Genomic DNA, 24,527 nt, shown 5'->3' on the forward strand with positions numbered 1-24,527 from the left:
AAGATGTGTGTTGACCCCATAAAATATTCTCTGCCGTGCTTACTGGTGCCTTCCGTGACTATGAAACTGGAATCAACTTCAGATACCAGTCTGATGGCAAGACCTTCAACTTTAAGAAATTACGAGAGAAGACCAAGTTACAGGAAGCTATTGTTTCGTGATCTCTTATTTGCTGACGACTGTTCTATGAATGCCAAATTATAGTCTAACTTGCAACAAAGTACGGACATTTTTTCCTCAGCTTGTGACAATTTCAATTTCAGAAGAAGACTGAGAAGATGCACCTGTCTGTACCAAGAAGAATTACGAACATCCTTCCATCGCAGAACACTTCTGGCAGTGGACATGTTCACCTATCTTGGCAGCAAACTATCCACATCAATGATGTCCCAGTACAGAACTAGTTATCTATAGCAATACTATCAAAATTAGTTGGTTATTGCAAGTGTTGTTTCTCGATGTGATTGTTGTATTATATATCCTGGTAACGGTAGCGTGATGTACACTGCCTGAATCGATCTAATGATGACGGGAAATTTATCAGATGCTTTAACATGACACGTGTTAAATGCTTCACGCGATTTTTTCTCTCTTTTATGTCTTTTTTTCATTCAGTTCGGAACAATCATGAAGTGATTACCACCTGTAAAACTCGTCAACATGACATTAATTTTGTACTGGTATACATTAAAGACTTTGAGTGTCCAACACAATTACAATTCATACAAAATATTTCCTGTTATTTAGTAGAAAAGCGATTATTCAACTTGCCAAATGATGAATTATTGACAATCCGGATAAAGACAGCGTAGACAAAATTTCTTTCGTACTTCAGGAACTGGAACAAATCGCAATCAAATTAAAAACTTGTTTGATGTACGTGTGTGACTTTTCGTATGGACCCATAAGCATGACCAAATAGAAACAACCCAAGGATACGCAGCAAACAGACGGTAATTTATGAATTAGAGCAGGCTTCTTTTATGGTATGAAGAAAAATGTTATATTTCGACTTTTGCCCGAGTGGATAACAATTGATTGTTTCTGATTATCCTGCTAGAAGTTTGAAGAGAAACTTGTCAAAACCAATTTTATTTCGCAAAATATCATTATCTGACCATGTGACCATAAATATGACCAAAATGATGATATAAGCTGTGTATGCCATATCTATCAGTCATAATAGTCTACAAATTATGGCTACCTGAGGACAAAACCAAAATAGATTGCATTGGTTATTATTTATTACATTATTTGGATCTGTGTCCGCTTGGAGTGGACTTCTAAATTAAAGATGGCTTCGACGAAACCTGAATAATTTCTGTACAACAGCCTCGTGTTATACTACCAAGTCAGTGTTGTAGTTTCCAATAGTTAAAAAATTGTAAGTCCTCCTTGAATTATAATCGATGGGCATGATTTAATCTAGCGCTTAAACTGCTCAAAGGATATTATTGGAATTGCCTTTTAAATGCCTTTACACCTTTTATTTTCGGTTTCTTGACATTTTCATTTCCGCTTCAAAACGAAATTGGATAAATTGGGAGTTACTAGTTTTCCCAGCTCCGAGCTGTGAATATTGGCCATTAAACTACCCTTGTCTGTGATAAAAGGTTAATTGATTTGATTGCCTAGTAGTCCTAGGCAAGAGAAATTGAAATAAATTATTACTTACTTTGCTCTTATACATGTGTGGATAAGATATTTATAGATATATGAAAGTAAACTTTGAGGGCATATAAACTGAGAAATACGAGTATGTTTCCATATTTCAGAGAAAACTTGGAAATATTGACAATGTAAGTGTCGAATAAACGAATATAAACGATCATTTCTATTGTTTTTATGCATGTATAATAGCAAACTTTCATTAAAAAAATTAGTTTATACATTCTATAATTCGTATTTTAAACAACGCTGAAACCATGTCAGGAGTCCAATGTACATAAAATACACGCAAAGAGCTCGCCACTAACATTAAACAATGCCACAATACTCTGCTGATGGCCAAGCTTTCTTTTGTTTGAAATTTGCTGGAAAGACAAGGTGTAAAATGTTGGATAAAATACTAGTCTAGTGGTATAATAAAAAATGTGATGTCTCCAATTGCCCGGGGGGGGGGGGGGGACTGTGACATGTATTGCTATATTCAACTGCGAACTCTGGGTGAGTTATACAGTACAGGCTGATTGGAGCACAATGTCTTCATTTTGCCAGTATATTCTCCCTATAGTGTACAGAATTTTCCCGTTTAAAAAGTCTATCTCTATACATCGAAAATCACAATAAAGGTAAACAAGGCTTTACGTAACTTGTTTTCCACGAATTTATCTCTATTTTTTTAGAAACAAGGCCCATAGTTGACGATAAATTGGCATCATTTGTACCAAGTGGAATTGTCCTTCCTAAATTAGGTCAAGATACATGGTCTATGCCTAAGTTATTACAGACAAAACAAAAATATTCTTCTTTCAGCCACAGTGACCTTAACAACTGACCTTTTTACACCAAAAACAATGGGTTTCCTTCTTACCCAACAAGTAAGGCGTCCCAAATTTTGGTTTAGGTACATGGTCGATATCTAAAATGTATGTCCAGCAATCATTTGTCTTCTTTAGAAGCTGTGACCATGGTCTTTGACCTTTTGACCCCAAAATTAATAGGTTTCTGCCTTACCCCAAGGGCAAGTTATCCACAAAGACTGAGAGTAGAGAACTCGAGACATTGTGAAGGGACGGAATTGGTAACTGACGGACGGATGTACAAAATGGTAACATAATAAATTTTGCTGTATGCGCGTATTAAAAGCATAAAATTGATGTAACGGCTTGAAAAATCTTCTCAAGTCGTATACATATGGATACAATAAATGCACTTAAAATTGTATTTGCATATGTTGAGTGATTTTCGGAAGTAGTGGGAGGATAAAATAAGAAGACCTAAACTAACAAGTCCACTGCGTGAAGCAATGCTAAAACCTAAACTAACAAGTCCACTGCGTGAAGCAATGCTAAAACCTAAACTAACAAGTCCACTGTGTGAAGCAATGCTAAAACCTAAACTAACAAGTCCTATGTGTGACGCAATGCTAAAACCTGAACTAACAAATCCAGTGTGTGACGCAATGCTAAAATGAGTCTTTTTTTCCTTGTTGAGGATACCGCTCCGGTGGCCTAGTGGTTAGAGCGTCCGAGTCATACCAAAGACTTACAAAAATGGTACTAACAGCTGCCTCACATGGCGCTCAGCATTAAGAGGCTAGTGTTAGGACAGGTTGGCCCGGTGTCAGGATAATGTGACTGGGTGGGACATCATGCCACATGTCTGCCCCAGTGTTAGACATCACTAAAAACTGCCACACTGCAGATATCATAGCGATATGACTGAAAAATTGTTCAAGCTACGTTAAAAATCCAAATCCAAATCACACACACACACACACACACACACACACACACACACACACATCCTTGTTGAGGTTGGGATGATTATTGCATTTTGGCAAGTAGGAGAATGGGGTCACATTACTTAACTACAGGAAATGACCGACATCACTGTTCCTTTACTTTTTCCTGATCATCCATAATTATCTTCCTGCTTTTGACATTCAGAGTGTCCTTATATAATCAACAGGAAGGATTTCGTCTAACATTGTACTAGAGCAATTTAATATATTTTAATACTGTAATGGTGTTTAATCCAGCACTATATGACATTTCTCAATAGTTTCATAAATGATTCAATAATATCGCTAGAAGGAACGAAACATTGGCAAAGACAAAGGGATTTTACCAGCTGCTCCACAAATTTCATTATTTCTTGCTTTTTGGCTTTGTTTAGAAGATGTAACACAACTAATATGACTACATATAATTAATTACATTAATTCATTTTAAAAAAAACTGGATTGGCACTTGTTTTTCGCTCCATTTGAATGCAGTGACTACCGATATATGAGGTACATGTCACTTTTGTACCATAGTCCACAGACGGCAACTACTGAACTCAGGGAAGGGGCAATTTGTAAGTTTTATGGGCGAATATATAGGGCCTTCGTATGGGGCAGACTGTACGAGCGACCGCTCGGACGGCAAACCAGGTGAAGGGATTTCACAGACTTTGCGTTATTTTCTTCCTGGTAGGGGCGACAAATGCGACGCTTGTCAGGAGTGCAGTTCCGACCAGTGGAAATCTGCAACACCCGTGGGTGGATACATCTCAACATAGTTTGTATATTAGAGGCATAGATGAAAAATGAGTAGAGAAATATTTCTACTTAGAACTTACCGATAAATTCTTTACTTGCGAAATGAATGCTGACGGTGACGACGAATGGCTGGCCAAAGACCAGGGTTTAAGTCACATTTGTCTGTCTACGACGAGAGGGATTCCGAAAAATGTAGGTGAACGGGTATGAATATGTGTGAATGTATATGCTCCAATGATAACTGTATAGCATGACAGAGAACGTAATTATTATATATGATCAGTCGTCAGTTAGTCAAGAGCGTGTGAATTTGACATTCGCTTGCTCCACATCCGCATAGTCATACTAACATTATCTTGATAATGCATTGAATAAAGTTTCATTCAACTTGTGTTAACAAAACATTACAACTTTACTGAATCTGTCAAGAGTATTAACAAGTGTAAATAGTGCATCTAAATTAGCGCTAAACATTGTCATATTTATTTGAACAAATATTTTTTAATATAATTAGTTCCCGTACATGAGTAGAAGTGGGTCGGGGAACCATCCCAATGACTACCTCACAATTTATTAAATGTGCACGTTACTTCACAGGGGATATTGGTTAACATTAGTACATAGTATTGTATTTTCATTCTATGCCCGATACAGAATTTAATATTGACTACTTTATAGTGGAGGGAAAATGAAAGAGGGAGACAAATATGCTTACAGTATCTGAAAGAGAGAGAAATTGTAACCATTTTACACACACACACACACACACACACACACACACACACACACACACACCCAATAACATATGCATGGTATCACTGTATTCTACATTCACTTGCTATTACAAGGTTTCACAGTAACTATTTTCTTTACTCACTTGACAATATTTGCATTGTTATCATTTAAATGATTATTTTATCTTATTACCAAACTCAAAAATAATTAAGTAGGATATAAAAAGTACTTTAACAATTTGCTGCATTAACATCTATGAAATTAATTTACTTTATAGATGTGTATACACAACCACTACGTGATTTTCTTTCCTTTCTAATATATCCAACAAAAGCATTAAATAAACGAGGCAGTATATTCATCAATGCACACATGCTGCATTTCATATATGGACATATCTGAGCTTATTTAAAATTATCGTTGTGATTTGTAAACAAAGTGGAATCATTCAAATAGATAATTGTATTTGTCATTTGTCATCAAAGTTTTTCCATGAACAATTGATATATACATGATATATTTCTGACATGTAACAAAACTTCATTTCTTTTTTTAAACGAGCTATGTTCTGTGTTTCATTGTTAAATCTACATTTATAGAGATATGGTGTCAGTTGAAACAAAAGGAGATTGATCGCTATATCTCTTTTGTTTTGGTCTATTATACCAAAAATAAATTCTCTTTTGAAACTTGAACACTGTGAAGATGATTACACTTACGCAGTATCCACCCAATAAAACTAGTAATGACTAAGTTTTGGAACAGTTCCTAAAAAGAGGAGATGAAATCTCTAAGGCGTCATTACATAAGGAGTACATGCTCGTAGGGACTTATCCCATTTTGTTCAAAACTGTATTTGTTGGTAAACTTCTATGCATTATTTAAGTCTGAAACCATATCAATCCAGGACACCTAGTTAATTTAAAAGGCAAGAGGAAATATTCATTCTAATCTCTCTCTCATCAATACAACCATAATCTTGATTCCATTTAAGTCTATCTGCAATGCATGCTGATTCGAGTTTGTATGAGACACTATAGATCTGCCGTTTCTGCTTCTGTTCGTGTAATTGAACAATCCATTGATTTATTTTGCATATTATCCAATTTAGGGATGTCTATACAAATCACTGAATCCTCAAGATCAACTGGGTCTACATTGTGACAAGAATGTGATTTTTCATAGAATAATTTATTTTCTGTTAAAATTTCTAGCTCATTTTGTGTAAATGATCAAATTACAGAAATGACTTGAAACCTTTTCTCCATCTTCACCTGAAACCGTGTCCCTATCTTCATTTGATTTTTCCCTAGATTTTACTCGGACCCCTTATAGTTTCTGGAACTAATTTCCACTAAGTGAATTTCCTAAAAAATAGCCATCTCAGTTGTAATTTGATCTTCGTTTTGAGCTTGTTGTCTCTTTTATAGGACGCGTAAGAAATAGTTTTGCCTCTTAATTCAAATAAAAGCATTTAAGAAAATAATTGGTCATTAATAGAGAACAGATCTCAAAAGCTGTAGCTGGTTCCAAGTTAGAATTTGATGTGGGAGACATATTTGTTCTGGCGCTCTTGAGCCAAGCCTTAAACAAGTGTTATTTTTCTAAAAAATTTTAATAGAGAGTTGTTAAATTTCTCAACTGTTCTGTTGTATTTGTTTTGTTTTTCGAAAAATAAGAGTTAGATGGACTATACAATGATATGTTCAATAACATGGTTCTACACAGATATAATTTACTATTGTAAAAGAAAATTCTGAAACTAAGAAGAAATCTGACCTGACTAAATATTTAATTACTCCCTATTATACCCATCTTGTGAAAAGTATGTAAGTTGTGTATGTTGTTACGAGTCTGTGCTCTTAAAATAAGTAAGAGAAAAGAGTGAAGACAACAAGTTTTGTAAAATTTGCAACAAAAAAACCCTTAGACTACAAAGTGAAAAATGAGAAAAATGAAATTACGGTTTTACGAATTAAGGCCAAAAATAATCCAAGAATTAAAAAACACAAGTCCTATCAATGAAACGTTCAAAGTGAATCTCAGTTCAAATCCCGATGAAATTCAAGATGGAAGGCGATGACGTCTGTAATAGCCAGCGTTGTACTGATTTGTCAACAGTCTTTTGTTAAATCACAGAAAATATTATTTCAGTTTTGAATTCCTTATCAATTCCAGTGAATGTCTTTGCCCAAGAATTATATTAAAGCACTTTTGTATTTCCAGTGAAAATAATCACTTCAATTCAACAATTTGAAGAAAATAAAATTCAGCCCAAACTGGTCACAATATAATACAACTTAACGTGTCAGCTGTTAAAGCACGACTGATAGAACTTTTATTTGAACATCAATTATAAACCTAATTAAGACGCAAAACAGATTTAAGGATGAGGGTTAAAAGCTCATACTTCCGAAAAAATAGAAGTTTGTTTACCATTGACACATGCTTAATGACACGTAGTCCATGTATGACCTTGACTCAACTTAACGATTCTTACTCTGAGAAAGATAATATTAAAAAAATAAAAAAGTTGTTTACAAAATATGTCACTGATTTTGGAACAAGGTCAGCAACTAGATACAATGTTTGTCTTATTAGTTTTTTACATCGAAAATTTAAAAAAATTTTTAAAAAAGTTCTAGACAATGTCAAATCCAGTAAACAATGTTACATTACAATAGCATGTTATGGAATAAAAAAAATTAAAACAAACAAATAAACAATTAAATTAAATTAAATAAACATGACAATGTATTCTGTTGTTTTGTATTTTTTTTTTCTCTCAATATAATCAAAATCCCCTTGTGACGGTCATGGTGATTCCAATGTTATGGTCATAAAATGTTAATTATATATTATTTATACTCTAATAGAATATAAAGTGTTCATAAGGTGAACATGAGACGGCAATCTCAGATCCATGCTCATATATCACGGCTACAAAAAATATTTAAAATCAGCGTATATATGATATTTGGATATTCTTTACAAATCGTTTTCGGTACTATATTGACAATAAGTAATCGATTTCATTTCGTTAATTTAGAAAGAGAAAAAAATCTGGTTTCTTGATACTTTGCTTAAACTTATGTTAGCTCGTCATTTTATTAATATTATTCCAATGCTAACACATTTTAATGTATATTTTTTAACTAAATATATACATGTATTTTAGTAAATGAAACATAACTGGTGGATGTACAAAAATATATACGAAGATAAAAAAGCTGGCCTGGTGATAAATGCCAACACACTAAAAGTAATATTAAAAATATCTTATGAAGAAAACCAAAGTTATACAGAACTTTTTTAAATCTTAGAAGAAAACCAAAGTTACACAGAATATTTTTTTAAAAAAAATCTAGATAAGAGAGAAAGAAAATATATGAGCAAATTATTTGGTTGGTCTTAAAACGAAAGCTATATGGATGGAGCGGAAGATATATAAAAAAAAAAACAGTAAATACCTCGCCAGCATAGAAAAACTGAAGATTGAAAGAAAAATCGTTAGAAGCCTGAGAACTGAAGGAAAAGACATATTCGATCAAAAAACTATTCTGAAAAACAAAAAAGGGTACCACGAAAATGTATACCGCAATGATTCAGTCTATTTAACAAACCATCACTTCTTTCCATTAATCTACGAAAATAAACTCTGAGGACGAAGAAGAATCGTGCGATGGTCTCTTATCACTCGAGGAATGCACTACAAAGTTAAAAAGTATGAATAACAATAAAAACCCGGACCTTGCTGACATTACTTGTGATTTTAGAAAATATTTTGGCACGATTTGAAGCATTATTTTATAGATGTTTCCAAAAATAGGAAAACAGCGCAATTTAGAGTCTTGATTTAATATCCTCAATCCCTAAACGGGAAAACAAAATGACCAATGTATCCAGTTGAAGACCAATTAGTTTACTGAATTTAGACTATAAACCTGCTGTTAAAGCCCTTGCATACGGAATGAAGACTATTCCGCTTTCATGAATGTCTGACAGGTTTTATTAAAATTCGATGCATAGGTCAAAATATTAGACTGTGTTTGGATGGTGTTGAAAATGCAGAAAAAAAATAGATTCTCCGCCATTTTTACTTTTACTAATGTTTTTTGTCTCCATAAAAGCATTCCACGGCGTAGATCATTCTTTCATGAGCAAAGAACTCTTACATTTCTCAATCCTGGCCGGAGTTTCCTCAACTGTACTTTTTCTGGTGCTAAAAGATGTGTATTAAATAATGGTTTCTAATCGAAAATATTTTTTTCAAACGTAGGATAACACACTTTTGCCCGCTATCCTCTTAATTATTTATATTATCAATTGAACTTCTGATTTTATGCGATCAAAATGCGGGCAGACATTGAAAGATGCGAGCTTCATGAAAAAAGAGATAAAATAAAAAACATTGTTTGCAGATGATGCTACAATAATATTCAGGTTATTAGGTTATTATAAAAGACTGGTTAACCTGTCTCATAAATGAATCAAAACTTAATGCAAGTAAGCAAGAACATTCAAAGACAAGTTCATGAAAGGTAATAAAGCACGTAATCTTCTTTCTAGCTATAAGATAGAGCAAAGTGAATTGACAGTAGTACCATAGAAAGAATGGGAAGACCTCTCAGCAATTGTGTCCACCAAATGTTCACCGCTAAAATAATAGCCTGCCCGAATTTTCACAGTATAAATGCTTAATAATGGATTGCTTGCTGACTTTGTGTCACCTGAAAACCCGATTTTATTCTTCTGTTCTTGCAATCGGACGTTCAGGATTTCGACCTGGAAAGTGTTTTAAGTTTCAGTGATGTTTTTGATTTGTTTAGGGTAAATCATTTCCAACAAAGCTACTTCCCAATGATCTTCGTGATCCAACGGGATGGCCTGAGGTAATTTGGCCGTGTAACAACACAAAATACTGTTGGGAAACACCTCAATGGAACTGCCACAGGGCAACGTTAAGTAAAATTGGTTATTGTTGTTCATAATGCAAGAGTTCTGCTGTTGTCCTAGGGGTAACTCGAAGTTAGACGATTGTCTGAAAGAGGATTGTTTTTGGTTTGGTTATTGTTGGAGTGGTGACTGATGTTGTACACAAGATTCCCGTTGTTACCGTTTCAGGAATATTTCAGGTAAGGATTGGGAAGAAGGTAATCGATGCAACTGCTCATTAACATGATCCACAATTGTGTCTCCTTGTTGCAAACTCAAATCGCCAATGACCGCACCGATGACTCAATACACCACAAAGATTTCGCAGAAAAAGACGCCCACAAGGGTTGCTTTTGTAGATTTTGCAGAGAAGAACTGGATGAAGGAGTGGTCACGGTGGTAGTGGCAGCTGAGGCTGTTTTGAAGGGCATGATGATCACTTCTTTTTATAGTCGATGACTTGCGAAGCGTCGATCCAAGAAGCAAAACTGGGTGGATATCCTTTCCAACGTACTCTGACTTCTTTGACACTTCGTTTTCCGACTTTTCAGGTTCTTCGTTCGAGAATGTTTTCGATGTCGTACACTTCGTTCTCTTTTTGGCCACACATTGTAACTCGGGCAAGTAAAAGGTTCCATTTAACACTTCCCCTTCATGTCTTCCAATTTATAGACGGCAGGATGACGGCCATGCAATTGTTCAGTGACACGAAATAATTCGGTCGTCCAGTTTTGCCAATGCGCATCCAATCTCCTATTGCCAATCTCCACCTTTCTTTGGGGCAGTCACCGTCGGGGACGTACCAAACAGGCGCTCAAAACAGTCACTTCGTTGTCCAGAGTCACTTCTTGGGGGGGGGGGGGGCACATTCGATGCTTCGATGGTAAGATTGGTTGTACGCTTGGACCAAGTGCGGCAAGACGTCGATGTACTTGAGAGTGTGTTGATGCGTAAAATATTTCAAGCGATCGTCTTCTTTGGCTTCACATTGCCGTTTTCGTGTGGTTAACAAAGAATCCTACACCTCCGTGATGAACTGTTCTGCATTCCCCAACGGTACGTCGGACTTTAAATCTTTAAACTTCACCGTGTACGTGTAAGCCATAGTTCTAAATTTTCAAGAGGAGCATTTTTCCGTCTCTCGAACTCTCGAATATGATAATAGTTCTGAGGGTTTACTAGTGGTGGTGGACTTTGGTTGGGTGTAGACTCTCTGGGTCTGGATTCGGGCTCACTCATGTCATCTTTAAAATCGCTGGCATGAATTTGAACCAAGATTGCAGCTACTGTGCGAGGCGATAAATCACGTTTCTGTCTCTAATTATCTTTTCCTTTCCCCTCGAAATGATGCGAACGTTTCATCTTGACTGCAAAAGGTCAAATGACTACATTTGAAACCCTATGGGTCCCTATATCCATGCCAGACTACTGTTTTCTCTATATAAAGGGTATGTGTCTTCCCTGCCAGTATTTATTTCACTCTCAAACCGACCAGAACGACGGAAGAGCCCACACAGATCGAACTTCTGATCAGAGCTTTGCTAGGTGTCATATGAAAGTTTTCTACAGACAAGCCGACGGACTATTCCCCCTCTTTTCGAGATAAAAACAAAACAGGTGTCAGAAGAGACAAAAGTCATGATACCTGTTATCATTTTCAAGAGGAAGGTCTCTGGCTTTCAGACTGCCCCAAGAAACAACAGGAGCAAGAGGCAGAGAGGGACTCCAAACAGGAAGAAGAGGTACTTTCCTAAAAGGAAGAACCCAGTCACGTCCTGAAAGAGAAGAAAAGACGAGACGAAACTGAGAAAGAAGAGGAGGAAAAACCTGTGAAAGTGATGAAATTCAAAAGAGGAAAGAGTGAACAAGACACAGAAGAAGTGTATGAACCTTTTAACACATTAACTCCTAGCGACGAGTTAACGTGGCAGGAGGTAGTAGTCTACTACCGAGCTCTGAAGCATCATGGTCATGCATGATACACTGAAGTGGTTGATATTACAGAAAGGTAGAAAGATGTCGCTTTACAATGATACCAAATAATCTGGAATATCTAGTTGCACTACAAAATACAGAGGAAAAAACCTTGGTCGGAATCCGATTTTGTGTCCGGATTTTAGACTTTTGGGTCTCAGCTGTAAGACAAACTGGTACGAACTGCAAACAGACAGATGAACCTTTCTAAAAAATAGGATAAGATAGGCATTTGGAATAAAGAGTGGTCTCGATACAAAAATAATAGCTCCATTTAGCAAAACAAAAACAAAAACACTCCAACTTTTACCCTTCTCCTCATGCGCGAGCCAAATAGCCAATGAAACGATGTTTCTAACACAACTAGGCAGTATGTTATTAAAAGATCACCTGGGATTTGGTGTTTTCGGATCTATTCAGAAATAGCATTCAAAATGTGTTTCCTACTCGAATTTCAGACGAAAACGACAAAATACTCCAGGGGTTAATATGTTAAAGTGTTGTGTTATGACATTGCATTGTAATATTTGTACCAGAATAGACCAGACAGAAAACATAAGTGTCTTTTGGTTTTGACTTTTTAGAATAAAAACCTACAATCATGCATTCACAAAGTAACATCATAGGCAAAAAAGGGATTTTGAGTTGTAATTGATTTTTGCAATTAAATTACTATCTCTTTTCGATAATAATTCAATATTAATGCTAGGAAGGACAATAACTACAGTTTTATCCCACATGTAAAATAGTGTGTTGCGGACACCACATACAAAATAGTATGCTTGTGGATACCATATACAAAATAGTGTGGTTGCGGACACCACATACAAAATAGTATGCTTGTGGATGCCACATATAAAATAGTGTGGTTGCGGACACCACATACAAAATAGTATGCTTGTGGATGCCACATATAAAATAGCGTGGTTGCGGACACCACATACAAAATAGTATGCTTGTGGATACCACATACAGAATAGTGTGGTTGCGGACACCACATACAAAATAGTATGCTTGTGGATGCCACATATAAAATAGTGTGGTTGCGGACACCACATACAAAATAGTATGCTTGTGGATACCACATACAAAATACTGTGGTTGCGGACACCACATACAAAATAGTATGCTTGTGGATGCCACATACAAAATAGTGTGGTTGCGGACACCACATACAAAATAGTATGCTTGTGGATGCCACATATAAAATAATGTGGTTGCGGACACCACATACAAAATAGTATGCTTGTGCACACCACATACAAAATAGTGTGCATGTGGGTGCCACATACAAAACAGTGTTGTTATGGACATCACATACAAAATAGTGTGGTTATGGACATCACATACAAAACTGAGTGGTTATGGACATCACATACAAAATAGAGTGGTAGCGTTTGTGTACACAAAATACAAAATAGTGTGGCAGTATGGTTGTGGACACCATATACAAAATAGTGTGATTGTGGATACTACATACAAAACAGTGTTGTTATGGACATCACATACAAAATAGAGTGGTAGCGACTGTGTACACCACATACAAAATAGTGTGGTAGTATGGTTGTGGACACCATATATACAAAATAGTGTGATTGTGGATACCACATACAAAATAGTGTGCTTGTGGATACCACATACAAAACGGTGTGCTTGTGGATACCACATACAAAACGGTGTGCTTGTGGATACCCACCTTCGCTAGCCAAGGTTCCGAGTATATCATTATGTGCTTCGGGTCTGTGAATTTCATTGGATGCGGTAGCAAGCCACCGCATCCAATCAAAATTAAGTTGTTCAAATTTGAACACTGTTCCTACGTAATCGAGACAAGGGGAGCACACAACTTGAACAGACTGATAAATAAGCACTTTTCTAGTGCCGGTCCGTGTTTGCACAAATACTTTTCACCGCAATAGACCTGTAATGGCTTCCCTCTGGTACACAGTCACACTTCGATGTTAAATTTACAAAGTATCCTTTTTAAGTCAATTTCCTTCACCATTTCCGGTTGATGTACAATGCACCACGCTATTGTTTAGTTGGAATTACATACTAAGGGAGGCAACACATGAAATCTAATACATGTCGCTAGGACAAAGGACCTATATAGCTGTTCGATCCGCCAAGGTGTAGATAGGGTTATCGGAAATTTGGCACGCGAAGATGGTGGATACCATATAAATATTAGTCTGGTTGTGGACACCACATACAAAATAATGTTGTTGTCGACACCACTCGGGGCCTACAAAATAGTGTGGTTGTAGATACCACGATTAAAACAGTGTGCATGTTGACAATCTTGAGACAATAATACTGAGTCGGGTCAGTGACACACTATAAACCTTACAATGTACGTTGATAACAGGAATTCAGGAATATATACTTACTTACTCTCAGGCTGCTTTCTTGCGATATATCACGATAAAATATGGTAGTTACCTTTACATAATATATACGTCTGGTTATACAAATGTTCAAGGGTGTTCACAGAAGAGATAAACAAGGGCTAAAAAGAATTTCGTGCAATATTTTTGTTCAAATACCTACATACACTTTCAGTTGACCAATATTTTTCAAATATAAATATATAAATTGTATTATATTTCCTATAGCACAATCGTAGTTTTTTAAATGATGCGTTGTTGATTAAAAAAATGACATTTCAGCAAGAAATGAAAATCATCACTGAATTTGCCACTGCAAATAATACACGTTTTCTGCCATGTTAGGCGTTCCTACTCAACGTCCCTTTTCAATAGGAAACCTGAGATTACTTGTTCAGTTTTTTAAAAACATTCTTTGTATTTACTGGATTACAATGAATTACGGCATGCTCTAGATACAAATTGTACCACATGTACTGAGAGAACTATATTGAACATGCCCAAGCGATTACGCGTATGTCATGCAATCCTCTCGTATCGTTTTCACCCTTCTGGGCGCCAGGTACACTTTAGACCTATACAGCAGTTTAAGAATGTATATCCACTCACTTACAGAAGAAGTGATTAGTGCCGACAAGGGGGGGGGGGGGCAACCGGGAATATATCCCCGGGGCCGGGGCCCGGGCCCGTAATGGTGCCAAGGCCGAACAACAGTTTTTAATTTTATAAAAGAAAAATTCAGTTTGAACAAGAACTAGGAGAGGCCAATGTGTTTCTTACCACAGGGCCCGTGATAGCTCTATATGGCCCTGGAAGGGATTACAAAGCAAAGACCGATACTATTCAGTCTAGATGGGCCAGTTTCTATCGGAAATCAACGAACATATCAGAACAATATATTTAGTTCGAAGACACTGCATACCTGCCAAACTTTACCACCATAGTTACCACCACATTTAAGTAACGGCTGTATCTCTCTGATAAATATCTTGCCACGTGTTGGCATCCCGGTCAATTTTTCCGTGTGTGATATTAATAGTCTAGCGAGTAATCAATAAGCACCCCAATGTCAGCACCATGCCTTCCATGGAGTGTCCGCGATAGCGTAAGCGTGATCATCCAACATTAGTCACCGATTTCAGGTTACAACTTACACAACTATTAACATACACAATACAAATTTATCTACTTTTAGGTAATTTCAAGAGGAGAGGGGCTGCAATTTTTTTTAAAGCTGATTCCAAAAAGTAATTTCTTTAAATTTAACAATCATCTTTATTAGACCGTTTCACCATAGCATCATACACCTAGACCGTTTCACCGTGGCATCACATACATACATCGTTACATCATAAATATGTACTTAGACCGTTACACCTGAGCATCATATAACTAGACCGTTACTCTGTGGCATCACAATACGTACCCCGTTACACCGTGGCATCACATACATATACTTAGACTGTTACACCATAGCATCATATAACTAGACCGTTACACTGTGGCATTATACTGCATACTCCATTACACCGTGACATCATATACATGTACATATACCGCTAAACCATAGCATCATATACCTAGACCGTTACACTGATGCATCATAATACATACACCGTTACACCGTGGCATCATATACATGTACTTAGACCAGGGGTGGGCAAACTACGGCCCGCGGGCCTCATGCGGCCCGCCAACGGCTTTCATGCGGCCTAGGAACAAGTCATCATTCGCACTGACTCTGTTTATGTTAATCTGTTTATCAAATAAATGTGCTTCTTTTGAAGTTTAAGTTTGAGTTTTCAAATACTAACAACATTTTAAAAACTGAAAATTAATTAGATGTTATTTCGAAAACCTTTTTGTTTCTGCTATTTCAAATATTAATTATTTTACTTAATGAACCATGCGGCCCGCGACAAGGTGTAAATTTGTGTATGCGGCACTTGCACTGGAAAGTGTGCCCACTTCTGACTTAGACCGTTTCACCGTGGCACCATATACCAAGACCGTTACAACCATTTCAAATGATAATTTACAAAGGGTTGAATCTATCGATACTTGTATACAGAAGAAAAATTCACTGGCAGATTATTATAATACTGACATTGCAAATCTAATATCTCTGGGAGAGGTGTAAATATATCTATAGTGATCGGTACGTTTAATAAGGCATAATCATTATTGAAATATTATCTTGTTCCAATTTACTTAATTAATTAGATAAAATCCGTAACAACAACAAAAAATCTGACTTTATAAATACAGGAGATACTAGTAAATCAGACATGATCCAACTGATATAATATACAAGTCAGAAATGAATCAAGTCATATTATATATAAGTTTATAAATAAAAAATAAATGATGCCTAGTAACGCCGTGCAATTTTATTTTTTTGTTGGACAAATTATCACTGCTCAGATTCATGTATAGATTTTGTAAAACGTTTCTTGCTCGTATGAAGATAACTTACAAAAAATTAAACAAATTTAAAAAAGATAAAATGTTGACACAGTGACTTGGTTTCTGATGAAAGGAAAATATTATCTGTTTTACATGGTAAAGCCTGAATTGATATGGTCCAATTACCCATTTGACAAACAACAGGACTCATAACAACGAAACTGCCAGGTTGTTGTTGTTGTTGTAGTGTTTAACGCCATTTTTCAGCACAAGATAGGCTAAGCATGGCGGCCAGTATAACTGGTGGAGGAAGAACCCTGGAAAACCCCGGGAAGAACCACCGACCCACGAGAAGCTACCGGCAGGCTTTCTCACATACCCACGTTAGCCGGGCCTGAGACTCGAACTCACGCAGAAGGAGGTGAGATGGCAGTGATCCGGAACGGTGAGCGCTTTAGACCACTCGGCCACTCGGGGAATAGTACTTTTATGTCAGTTATTGGAATTCACATATTAGTAACTGTTCCATGTCTACTTGCATTGCGTGTTTACAAAGTTCCGGATGTTGTAGATAGGGTAGATATACAGGTTGGTTTAACTGCTTTCTACATACGTCCTCAGCCGAGCAACATATTTATAAGTATTGCAACTAACAATGAAGCTGAAAAATGTTGTGAATATAATGTTGTTATACCACAATTTGTCATTTTTAGCATACTTTACGACAGGCAAACAGAAAGAGGGTGTATATATTGGGTTACTGTAACAAAATCAAATAAATGCTTTAAGTTGTCTCACGTCAGCATGCCTGCATATTGTCCAAAGATTTCCAACCAATATAGGCCATATTGCTCTGTTAACTTCGTTAGCCCCTCCTTCGTCATATGTTGCCATGTCCCGAACCTCTTCGCGCTTTGTTTTAATGTTGCGCCCGATGAAACTCGGTGTATTATTTATTTCACACTTGTGAAGATCCTGTCAATGTACTTATTCTAAATGAGTGATATGTTGATATGTACAATGGGTTAGAGTTTAAACTGCATTTTCATTAAACCGCCCACCTGCATTTTGTAAACTAGAGCTTCATTCTAAAAAGCGTTTGCTATAAACTATTAATAATTGTAGTTGTTAGGCATAGCTCGATAGGTTCTGAAGGGAATTTCAGCATTATGTATAAGCGTTTAATGGCACATCAGCACAAAAGCGGCTATAAGATTCCAATTAAAAGTAAAGCTCTAATAATGTAAAAATGAAGAATTGCGAAAACTTTTGGAAGTTTGCTTTCCAAATCTCAGGTTTGAAGTGCAACCCGAAAAATAAACTTCGAACATAATTTAAAATATATGAGACAGAGAGATGGTGTCTTTCAGTTGTATTCAAATCAGTAAATAAGCGTTTAAATTAAAAGAATATTCCCTTTTATTAATCCTTGAAAATATTTAAACATCCGAAACGATGTTTTTCCATCCATCTTTCCAATGATAATTGTTTGACAGTTTTGATAACAATTATTTCCGATGTTTCGTCGATTTTGACATTACCTTTTAATCTGGTCATTTATCAAAGGTGGTTTTAAGATATTACTATTTTCTTTAAAATAGAAGACTATTTTCTCTCGTGGTTATTTCACATGTAACAACTTAGCCCGATAATTACACGTTGTAAAGCGTAGTGCACAACGTTATTCGTACATACTGATTTAATTTTACATCCATTCGAAGAATAACACTTATTCCCATTACAGTAATTGTGTTAATGTACTCCTAAAACCAAAAGCATAAAAATTAAGAACATTTATCCACCCCACCCCACCCCCATATGGTTCTTCTTATGGATTTTAAATTATGTGAAGGAAATCCAGGTTTTAAGTTACGTGCAGTTAATACTGGTTTTAAGTATTTTTAGGCAATACAGCTTTTACGTAATGTATAGATAATACAGGTTTTACGTAATGTGTATGTAATACAGGTTTTAAGTTATGTTTAGATAATACAGGTTTTAAGTTATGTGTAGGTAATACAGGTTTTAAGTTATGTTTAGGTAATACAGGTTTTAAGTTATGTTTAGGTAATACAGGGTTTATGTGATGTGTTTAGGTAATACAGGTTTCAAGTTATGTGTAGGTGATACAGGTTTTATGTAATGTGTAGGTAATACAGATTTTACGTAATGTGTAGGTAATACAGGTTTCAAGTTATGTTTAGGTAATACCGGTTTTAAGTTATGTGTAGGTAATACAGGATTTAAGTTATGTTTTGGTAATACAGGTTTAAAGTTATGTTTAGGTAATACAGGTTTCAAGTTATGTGTAGGTAATACAGGTTTTATATAATGTGTAGGTAATACAGGTTTTACGTAATGTGTAGGTAATACAGGTTTGAAGTTATGTTTAGGTAATACCGGTTTTAAGATATGTGTAGGTAATACAGGATTTAAGTTATGTTTTGGTAATACAGGTTTTAAGTTATGTTTAGGTAATACAGGTTTCAAGTTATGTGTAGGTAATACAGGTTTTATGTAATGTGTAGGTAATACAGGTTTTATGTAATGTGTAGGTAATACAGGTTTTACGTAATGTGAAGGTAATAAAGGTTTCAACTTATGTGTAGGTAATACAGGTTTTAAGTTATGTTTAGGTGATACAGGTTTCAAGTTATGTGTAGGTAATACAGGTTTTATGTAATGTGTAGTTAATACAGGTTTTAAGTTATGTGTAGGTAATACAGGCTTTACGTGATGTGTAGGCAATAAAGGTTTCAAGTTATGTGTAGTTCATCCAGGTTTTATTTTATGTTTAGGTGTTACATGTTTTAAGATATGTGTAAGTGATACAGGTTTTAAGATATGTGTAGTTAATACAATGAAAAACTAACTATTCCAGTACTTTTATATGAAGGTAGCAATAACTGCATTTGATAATGAATTGTGTAATAAGCATAAAGTGTTTGCTTGTGACTGTCACGTAAATGGTAATCCAACCGCTATAATATTAAGGGAAAAAGAAAGATGTTGAAAACAAATTATAACCTGAAGATACACCCCGTAATTTTTGCTTTGTTCTCGTGGTTAATTTTTCACCATATATGCATTTATTTATTTAGTTATGACCGTTTCTAAATGTATTTTATTTCTCAACTTCAGTTGCTGTAGTTTATATGTTTACTTATTTCTCTATATTATGGATTGTACTCTTTGTGACGTACGGAGGAAATAGAGATAAAGATGTCAATCAACCAACACGAGTGTTAGGAATAACTCGACAGTTTCTATAGGGAAATTCGGCATTATGCATCAGCGTTTAATGGCACATCGGCACAAAAGTGGCTATTTAATTCCAGCTAAAAGTAAAGTTCTAGAACTAGGTGTGAAATCGCCTCATTGTCGTCGGATAAAAGGATATTAATTGTCTTCCAGCTGCTATAACACCCCCCCCCCCCTCTCTCTCTCTCTCCACACACACACACCCATCAACAGCTATTCGAGCAGGCTGCGTTTTCATGTTCACATGTACACGAACACAGTATAATTTTCTCACTATGACTGATTTACCAGGGGAAGGATCTGCGGTCCGGCGAAAGAAATATGAGCGCGAGACAACAGCAATGATTCCTTGAGTAAAATTTCTTTACAGTTAGATGTCCAAATTATGCCCTCGAAAAATATAAACAGCATTAACTTTTGGGCTTCGCCCTCTGGGCCCCTATCTGGGATTTCATCTTCAGACCACATCGCTTACTTTTGTATCCCCTTAACCCACCATTATCGCAAAATTTATGTAACATATCCTTCATACAATGTGTGTGTTTTTTTTTATAAATCAAATCCATATTCGTCAAATTAAATACAGACTGTTTATTAGATAATCCATGCATCAATTTCAGAAACATTGATTCACAATAACTTTAGACCAAGTGATGTACGATAAAAACATCCGTAATTATTAAAGACAATACAAGTCTTAAAAGTCAGGCATTTCTCATGAACATGCACTTTTCCACATGTATATTAATTTGCCCTTTGTAATATTCTTTAAAAACGTCAGAGTTTAAGTTTTCTATCTAATGTATAGCTTTCAGATTAATACCTGTTAAGTTAAGGCTAATCGGTTCTCCAGTTACAAGGCTCTATGACAACAAACAAAAACAAACAGCAAATAAAATGTTAAAGCCCAGACTAAATGGATATTTCAAATTGTAAGACATTGACGCCATGCACGACAAGACATGCCACTAAGTCAAATGTACAAGCATATAATTAGACCTAACTTTATTCCATCAGAACAAAGATCGCATTGGTATTCAGTGTCAGCACACGCACAGAAGTGACGTAATATTTTCTGAATAAAATTTGCTTTCAGGACATAGTGGGCAATCCCCTTTCTCCAACCGATAATTGAATAAGGTATCGCAATGTTTCTTTTCTTTTTTATGTACAAAAAAAAACAAACATTGTAAGTCCTAATCTTAAAATAAGTATGCTTTAAAATAAAGAATTATTTAAGTATGTACTGTCAGTACTTGCTTATAAGGCGAGTCCAACTGAAAACTGCACAGATCTGCCATCGCATAATGTGCCGGCAGATCTGGGTCTGTGCAGTTTGTTAGGAGTAATCAGAAGAACAAAAAAAAAACATAGATCGTAATCTGCAGGCGCATTATGCTACGGCAGATCAGGATCTTTCTTGTCTGCAGCTGACTCGACTTATAAGTGAGTACATAACGGTACCTTAAATAATAAAAAAATTAAAATATAATAAACAATTGTTGAAAAAAGAAGAAAAAAATAAACTAAGTACACTATACAATATTTTCGTGATTTACCTTTTTCAGTTTTAAACAAGTCATCATCGTAACGATAAATTCATTAGTGTCGAATTTCTTCAGTTGACTTTGGATGGAACTTGAAAAAAAAAGGTGTTTGTAGGCATAATACAAATTTCAAATATCTCCTGATTGGTTTACTCTTTTCAAGAAATCAAGTTTTCTAACTTATTTTCTTGATTCTAATTATCCATGGTGAATGTCAAGGCAGCTTTTCTTTTAATATTGAATAACATCGTCGTCATTATAAACTTTTTAAGTTACCTTTCTTCGCTTATTCCTTCTTACTTTATGAAACTTGCGCATTTGTCTCCTTTAGTTCGTCTTTCAATTCCCCGTGATAGAAAATCAAAGTTTGACGCAATCCTTTAGTTTAATTTTCCCAAAATGTCCAGTAGTCATGAATGCAGCAAATGGAATAGAGCAATGCCATTCGTCCGCGTTTGCCTGTGTTCTATATTATCACTACCTCGATCAGATCAACATACACATACTCAATGTTAAGCGTCTAACAAAAGAGTTCCTACACTTCATCATGTTACTTTTCTCCTGATGACTTGCCCGGACCAAACACGTACAGCGAAGATCTCATCGAGCCACGCGAGTCAGGTTGAACGAAACCGTAGATATGACGGAGTCACTAAATAATTTGGATAAACGAGACTAAATTATTGTATGCATACAACAGTCTGCAATGACAGCCGCGTTACACTTCTGGTGCTCGTTAGACCGCAGATAACATGCCCTTCGTAGCATATCCTCTTTCGGAATATACCGCAGTCATAAGACGTTTTGACCCCTGGGTCATTTAAATTTTAGTCCCTCCTCTCGGCACGTTAGTACCCAACTACATTGACTGGATATTGCATCCCTTCTCTCATCACATGTTGAAATCAAATCAAAAGCGACGGATAACAACAATGCACGCCGGCTCAGATTCGTGTCATTCTGATGTTATCTATATGTTGCGACGCCTCCAGGTGGAAGGTTATCATCAACATTACAGGGTTGTGGTAGAGGCATTTTCTTTCCAAGAGAGATAACCGTGCGTGGTATATACGCAGATCACTGTCATCTTTCATTATTTTTCTATTATGCGCCGCACTGATATAAAGTTAACAACCAATTACAACAGTTTTGGGTGGGGGAGAGAATTCCTAAATACTCAGTCACTCTATGAAACTTACAGCCCAACCCAACCCACAAATAAAAAGAAATTTTGTCACTAAGCTCAGAAGATAATCTATTACCTATTTCTTTAAAAGCTGTAGTGGTGGCCTGTTCAACCCTTTTTATCAACTGTTACGTTTTAGGCTCATTAAACAGTAAGAAGAAAAGAGTGAAGACAACAAGCTTTGTAAAAATTTAACAAATAATTTATTTCCCTAGAAAAACAGATAAAAATGAGAAAGAAAACTTACAGTTTTACGAATCAAATCCAAAAATAATCCAAGAATAATCTTAGAATTAAAAAATAGAAGTCCTAGAAATAAAAAGTCCTAAATGAATCTGAGTTGGAGTCCTGATAAGAAATCCAAGATGGAGGACGCTGACGTATGATGTGGGCAGTGTTGTCCTGATGTGTCAAGAGTTCCTTCTTGAACAACAGAAAATAGAAATATAGACATATATAATACATACACATACATGCATACATACATACATACATACATACATACATACATACATACATACATACATACATACATACATACATACATACATACATACATAAATTGATGAAGATCAATCTACTATACGTTAAGTATAAAACTGACTAAAAAACGTTTTAGGCAAGAAAGCAAATCTTTTCGAGGTATATGAATGGCCCTGAAAAGGGCCTTTGGGATTCTTCTTCTTCTTCTTTCATCTTTTCCTTCATCATCTTCTGAGTTTTGCTATCGCTGTTGTCTTCTTCTATTTTCATTTTTTCCTCCACCTGTTTCTCCTTCTCCTTCTCTTTCTTCCTCTTTTCATTCTCCTCTTCGATTTCTATTTTTTCATTCCATTCTCTCATTTGATTTTTGTCCTCTCCATCCTCCTTCTCCTCCTTTTCTTCTTTAAGGAGATATATTATCATTTCATTTGACTTTCTTAAGTTGTTTATTTCCATCTTCACTCGATGCGGGCTATTTAAAAAAATCGTCATCCAGTTTAACCAACATCTCCTCTATCATCCCCAAATTGTCGAGGACGTCTTGCAACTTCTTCATCTTGTCAATGTGTTTGAAGCCATCTTGGTTTATTCAATGTTGAATGGCGAGAATGATGAACGCTTCTCTTTCTATACTTCAAGCATGGACGTGAAAGAAAAGATCCCTTACACTCACTTCACATATTATCTACTATCCACACAACTTACGCTAGCCCATACAAACCCCAAATCTACTATCCACACATGAAAAGAAGAAAAATCAATCACAAATATACCATCCACATACTGGAAGAAAAAAAAATATTATATACTATCCACAAACCCCAAGTATACTATCGCTTTATATGTGTGAAGCGTGTACGTGTAGGAAAACATCCTCTGTTACCAAAACGTGCAGGACCCGAATTATCGCAAAAAAACATGGAACGCTCACTCCCTTTTTACTTACAAGCACTAATACATAAATACTATTATTTTGAAAAGCCACGGAAACGAAGTGCTCATAGACACATTTATATTTTTTATTATTTATTAAACAAAGAAATGAAGTGCTTATAGACACACTTCTATTTTTAACTTACAAATATACAATTGGCAATGTAACTAGTATCTCTTTTCTAGAGTATTGTGGTAGCCCTGAAAAGGGCTGTTTTCTGTGGACGGGGAGTTATGGCAATCTTTTATCGTCTAAGATTGCGTCCCTTCTGGCGGCAGGCTTTCCCACAGGATAGGGCCTGTTTCTTCGTGTCTACACTCTTTCGTGTCTACACGACAGTCAACAAAACATCTGTCTGGCTCCTGCTGTTGATGTTGCTCTCTTTGCTTCTGAAGTCTGTACTTCTTCGTCCACTCTTCTTTCTCCTTCTTGTTTTTATCTCTGAACAGCTCCTTCTATCAGGTCTTCGGTC

The 24,527-nt window shown here is 35.9% G+C and overlaps 1 protein-coding gene across 1 annotated transcript in view; it reads right to left on the bottom strand.

Annotated features, from left to right (window-relative positions):
• The window catches only part of LOC149782966 (uncharacterized), a 101,044-nt gene extending 78,614 nt beyond the window's left edge, over positions 1-22,430 (bottom strand). Inside the window, exon 1 of the mRNA XM_089934525.1 lies at positions 21,729-22,430. The gene's annotated coding sequence lies outside the window, so the exon portion shown is untranslated. The remainder of the gene's footprint in view (positions 1-21,728) is intronic.
• Positions 22,431-24,527: the final 2,097 nt, after the last annotated feature.

The sequence above is a fragment of the Sinohyriopsis cumingii genome, chromosome 15, assembly GCF_028554795.1.
Source record: "Sinohyriopsis cumingii isolate HCF-2022 chromosome 15, ASM2855479v2, whole genome shotgun sequence".
In the NCBI taxonomy this organism is placed as follows: Eukaryota; Metazoa; Mollusca; class Bivalvia; order Unionida; family Unionidae; genus Sinohyriopsis; species Sinohyriopsis cumingii.